This window comes from Helianthus annuus, chromosome 15 (genome assembly GCF_002127325.2).
Source record: "Helianthus annuus cultivar XRQ/B chromosome 15, HanXRQr2.0-SUNRISE, whole genome shotgun sequence".
NCBI lineage: Eukaryota > Viridiplantae > Streptophyta > Magnoliopsida > Asterales > Asteraceae > Helianthus > Helianthus annuus.
Genome location: NC_035447.2, coordinates 101326322 through 101332582, shown reverse-complemented (window position 1 = coordinate 101332582; position 6261 = coordinate 101326322). Strand labels below are relative to the sequence as shown.

Below are 6261 nucleotides of genomic sequence, written 5' to 3'. Positions count from 1 at the left end.
GGTGCCTAAGTTTGTCACACCCCGAAATTATCAGAGCATGGCGTGACTGGACCGGTATCTTCATTGCACAGCGGAAGCAATTAGCTAAGACTTCTAGAAAATGAACGCCGCTAAGTACTTGAATTCCCATGGGTTCTCCTATTCCAACCGTTCCATAGTTTTGAAAATGCAACCTGAGAAAGAACATGCGAAAAAGTCAACATAAAGTTGAGCGAGTTCATAGTTTGTTTTGAAAAGATTTAAAATAAATCTTTTTGATAACCGGTTTTAAAGTTGCTGAGAAAATATAGTAAAATCATTTTCTTGGCATGATATATGAAAACTGTGAGTCTAGCCCACGAGAGTCTTTGTGCATTGCACGAGAGAGAATGGGCCGAGCCCAAACGAACCTTTGTAAGCAGGATCAGCGTGTCCTCTTACTTAGGTATAGTTTGAAAAACGTTACCAAAGTTTGTAAATCCATGTATTTGTGAGTTTACTTCAAATGAATCTTAAAAACATTTGGAAATCTGAGTATTAAAACTGGTATGTAAGCGTCTATGAACAGATCATTAATGTTTTGCAAGGACATTAATATGTGTGGCGACATAGGAAGCACTCAACCCTAGCGGATTTCCCCCGGTCCACCCGGTTAGAACAACAAAAGCACTACATGGGCCACACAAGGACCCAAGAGTAGGGCTCGCTACACCCGATAGATCTACCACTTTTGCCCTCGGTCTTATACAAGATTAATGGCACTTAAGAGAGATTACTATTCGCTCACCTGATCTAACAGTTCATTCCCTAGCTTAACCATACCCTAGTTAACGTATAATGTGAGAGTTATTCATGTCCTTGGGCCTCTGCCCATGTCCTTGGGCCTTTGCCCACGCCATTCGTGTTATTAAAACTCATGCATGTTTCGAAAAACACTAATATTTTTATAAACCGGTATGTTTAGCATAATCTTTTCGTAAACCATTTGAGTTTGTTAAAATCATGTCGCAAAATGGTTTATAAATATGCAATATTCATTTATCGAAACCTTGTGTGATTTTGCAAAACTTGCATGTCTTTCCACCCCCGAAAACATTTTATAAAAATGTAAAACTGTAAAAAGTGGGGGTTATGAACTCACCTTAATATTCCTGTGCAAAGCTAGCTTAGTGTGATCCGTAGTGTCATCCCATGAATGTGAACTCGCTAGCGTGCAACTAATGCATTCCTAATCAAGGAATAATTATAAGTTTCTAACTAAATTGGCGTAGCTAAACTACGTGTCCGAGCTCTACCGAATCGTTAACTAAACGATTCTATAAATGTGTTATTGTTTTGATTTAGAATAACCATTCTATGGTTAATTGATCCCGTTTATAAATGGGATAAAACTGAGTCACGAAATCGACCTATTTTTCTAGTATTATAATATATATATATATATATATTTATATGTTTAAATATAAATATACGTACGGCATCATGTTAGTCATCGCGAATAAAAGGCGTAGATGAAATAGTAATACGACTCTTTGTAGTTTTCGTAAGACGTAATTAAAACACGTTTGTTATAATCTTACGGTAAAATATTATGGTAAAATATTACGGTAAAATATTATATGTCGTTTAGGGTTCGAAGATAAATATAAATAATATATTTATTTTATCAAATTATTCGGAGTCTATCGGCGTTTGAGATAAATGTAAACACTTACATTTATTTTATAAAAGTAATCGAAAGCATTCGAATTATCGACATCTAAAAAAAATATAAATAATTATAGTTGTTTTGTAACTTTCGAGTCGTAAATCAAAATAAATACTCTTATATTTATTTGATAAAAATACCTCAATCTCGCTAGATGCCGTGTTTGTGTTATGAATACGTTTCGTATTACGAATTTTACGAAAAACGGACAGAGTTTCCTCTGTTTTTCGAATAACCCCGACAACACAAGTTTTCGTTATTTTGTTAAAAAATTCAACAATTGTCAACAAACAAACAGTATTTATATAATTCTTGTCGAGTATATCAAAATGTAGACTATTATCTAAATGAATCGGTTCAAGCTCGGGTCGCGTACTACTATAATCTACATAACGAAACAAAACTTTTGTGTCGTTTAAACTTTACCGGTCTCATGTTGACTGACTTTGACTTCTGTTGAACACGAACACAAAAATATGAGCCCGAACAATTCTGACCGTTCACTTTTGTTGACTGAAGCTGACCCGTACTCGAAACTGAACCGAGATACGAGCTGAGACTCCACCGAGCCTGAACTGCCAACATAAACACCACTGCTCAATGGTTGGAGGTCATCCCTGACCTGACCGTATCTGACCTGAGCTCGAAACACCCAACTCCCTTCTTAAACGCTTGAACCGAAGCCACACATATCTGATGTTGACAAATTCTGACCCGAACCGAGACGTCACCCAAACCCAAAACCCGTCTCGAACTGAACCTCCTCTTGAACCAAAACCAAGTCTGTAACCCGAACCAAAACAAATCGAACCAAAACTCGAACCAGCTGAGCCGCGAAATCGGAACCGAAACAGATCATCATCTTCAACTTAACGTGACCGTCATCATCAGCGGACTTCAAATAAAAAAAAGAAGTAAGCAGAGGATGTTTACCGTGAACTCGTCGGACCAAAACATTGTGCCGCCGCCTCCTGCCGCCGCTGTGAGCGGCGGCGTCGCTGCCACTGTTGCTGTAAACTGGGTGTCGACCTTCCTCCTTTCTCCGATTCTCTCTCTCTCTGTTTCAGGTGTGCTTGTGGAGAGATAAAAGGGTGGTTGTGTGATGTGTGTAAAATGCAACATATAAAACACATCAATTAAGGCATAAAACTAACCCTTTTTAAGTACTAATGTTGGAAAAAGAGTGTTTTTGTCTTCCTTTTGTATTTTCAGGATGAAATGAGCTCAAAATCACAAAAGAAGCAAAAAGACCACTAATTCTACCATAAATACAAGAAAAGGAACAAAAGTGGACTGCCCGGACCCTCAACGGCACCTCCCAAGGCAAAAAGAAGGAAACAGAGTCTGAACACGCCCCGTGTCCAGCGAACACGGGGGCGTGCCCAGGAAGCAGCAGAAAAGACAAACCAGTAGAAGCTTCCATTGCCCACCACGGGGCCGTGTCCAGCGAGCACGGGTGCGTGGTGAAAGTACAGCAGGCGCATTAATTGTAATTCGCAATTACAATTAATGAGGAGAGAGAGTGTCAGGCGGGCACGGGGCCGTGTCCAGCGGACACGGGGCCGTGTCCAGCCTTCTGTTCAGCCTATAAATAGAGGAGCTTGGATTCATTCTCTCTCATCCCTTGGCACACTACCTCTCTCACACCTCATCCACCACCCACCACCACCATAACACCATCATCCACCACCATCATCCATTGTCCATCGTAGAGTGTGTGAGTCGTCTCGGGATCCAAGATTGATCGTAAGAGTTCTTGACAATCAAGGCCATGTTTGCCTAAGTCTCTTACATCACTTGGTGAATACAAGTGTTTAGTATAATACTTTTTATTTTTAATCTTTTGCACTTTTTATTTGGTTTTGTATTAATGACTTTAATAACTAGTTACTTATGTTGAAGGTGATCTTTCCTTATCGTTTGTCCGTGGTGTCTTGGCGTTATTTTACTGTCTATATAAAATAAAAGATTTTCACCATTCATATCTCCACGGTCTATATGGAGGTATGTTGGCTACCTGGTCGGGGTTTAAGGGAACGGTTTGGTAAGGGTCTTGCCCTTGTTCAGCGTTTAGAGGTCCTGCTTGGGACCTGGGTCAAATTTAGTAGGATCTCCTTCAATGCCCATAGGTATTGGATGGCGGGGATCCAAACTCTTTGACCCCCTCATAAGTTAACTACTATTAATACTATAACCCGGCTATTTAGGACTGTATCCCTGCTGACTCAGACTACTTAGCCGAGGGTAACGTCACCGCCAGAAGCGGGGCCTACCACAATTTGCATTAATAACTTAATTCATTATCTTTCAATAATCCGACCCTTTAGGATTGTATCCTTGCTGACTCAAACTACTGGGTTGAGGGTAACGTCGCCTTCAAAAGAGGGGCCTACTACAATAACTAAGATAATCTCTTAAACAAGTGCAAAAGTGCGAAAATAATCAAAGGTTATACTAATACACGTGTCGGATCCAAGTGATTCATCTTGTCTATCTGTTTTTATTTTATTTTTATTTTCAGCATTTAGTTAGTTTTTATTTTTCTTAGTTTAAAACATTTTTCTAACCTTTTTGATTTGATTAGACGTTGAGGATAAACCGGTATTAAAAGCTCTTGTGTCCTTGGACGACCTCGGTATCTTACCAACACTATACTACGTCCACGATGGGTGCACTTGCCCATATGTGTGTTTAGTGTTAGTAAATATCGTGTTTTATAAATTTAAAACTTGGCTAAAAGTGTAAAAAGAGCTTAAATATATATCTAAAAACATATATACACTAACACGCATCAAGTTTTTGGCGCCGTTGCCGGGGACACAAGGATTTTAAGAAAGTTAGGAATCAACGGCCTAATCATATTTTTTATTTTTTTTTATTTTTTTAGGATTTTTTTTTAGATTTTTAGCTTCTGCAGAGCTCAGCACGGGGCCGTGCCTGGTCGGACACGGGCAGTGCTCAGCAAAGTTACTGGCAGTTTTTGTTTTTCAAGTTACAGAAGGCTGACCACGGGGCCGTGCCGGTGCAACACGGGGCCGTGTCCAACTTCCAGTAACTGGGATCTGGAAAACAATCACTGTATTTCCGACCACGGGGCCGTGTTCGCTCAACACGGGGCCGTGGTGAACCTTCTGACCGACATTCTTTTTTGTTTTTATTGCAGGACTTGGAACCCGACACCATCCTCACGTAGTGTATGAGCTCCAGTTCCAATAAAGACATAAAAGAACCGCTAGAAGAACCCGAACGCTTTCTCAGAAAAAGGTTAAAAGCCAAAAACCAAGAGAAGGTTTCGGGTGATCCACCCCCAATGGCGGACCAACGTACCCTTATGGATTATCTACGGCCCACCGTAGGTAATCTAGGCGCCGCTATCAATGCTCCAAATGTCGAAGCCAATAACTTCGAGCTCCGACCGCATTTGATACAAATGCTCCAAAACTCCGCAACCTTCCACGGGCTTGCGGACGAGGATCCTCATCTACATATAACTAATTTCTTAGAAATATGTGATACCTTTCGGATCAATGGAGCATCAAACGACGCCATACGCCTCCGTATGTTTCCGTTCTCACTAAAAGACCGAGCGAAAGCTCCAGCTGGATCGGTAAACACCTGGGATGAACTAGCCCAAAAGTTTCTATATAAGTATTTCCCTCCTTCTAAAACTGCTAAATTAATGGCTGAAATTAATACATACTCACAAGAGGACGGGGAATCCTTATATGAAACATGGGAAAGGTTCAAGGAGCTATTACGCAAGTGTCCCCATCATGGCCTCGCAATATGGCAACAAGTATCCACTTTCTACAATGGATTGTTGCCACACACTAGGCAGACACTTGATTCTAGCTCCGGGGGACTTTTAGGTAATCGACGCCCACACGAAATATATAATCAAATTGAGGAAATTGCTCAAACCAATTTTCAATGGCACACTCCCCGGGGAAATAAGTCTATCGCCCCGGGCGCCCATAAGGTCGACGAAAGCACCTCTTTACAAGCCCAAATCGAGGCCCTTTCTTCAAAAATAAAAAAACTAGAAATGACAAAAACAGTCTCGGTTATGGCTTGTGAAGGGTGTGGTGGGTCACATGAAAATTGGAGTTGCATGAAAGAAACGGACGATCAACAAGAAATGGTAAACTACATTGATAATAGACCTAGGCCGTCGGGTCCTCCAACGGGAACTTACAACCAAGGATGGCGAAACCACCCAAACCTTGGTTGGAGGGAAACCGGCAATAGTAGTAACCAACAAACCCAACGAACAAACTTTCAGCAATCAAGAAACGAGTCACAAAATTTCACTCAACAACAAGGTGGACGAGAAAGGCTCGAAGATACTATATCTCGCCTCGTCTCCGACACTGATAAGAAAAACTCGGAAAGATTTCTACAATTAGAATCTAATTTTAGGAATCAACAAGCTAGCATTCAAAACATAGAAAAACAAATAAATCAACTAGCACAAAATTTTTCCGAGAGACCGCAAGGCGCATTACCTAGCAATACCGAAACAAACCCAAAGGCGCAAGTTCACCTCATCACAGTACGAAACCGCACCGTAGGGC

At 40.8% G+C, this 6261-nt stretch overlaps 1 non-coding gene across 1 annotated transcript; it reads right to left on the bottom strand.

Annotated features, from left to right (window-relative positions):
* Positions 1–5360: 5360 nt before the first annotated feature.
* On the bottom strand, positions 5361–5467 carry LOC118487698. Its single transcript, XR_004882641.1, has one exon. It is a non-coding gene; the product is annotated as a small nucleolar RNA R71 (small nucleolar RNA).
* Positions 5468–6261: the final 794 nt, after the last annotated feature.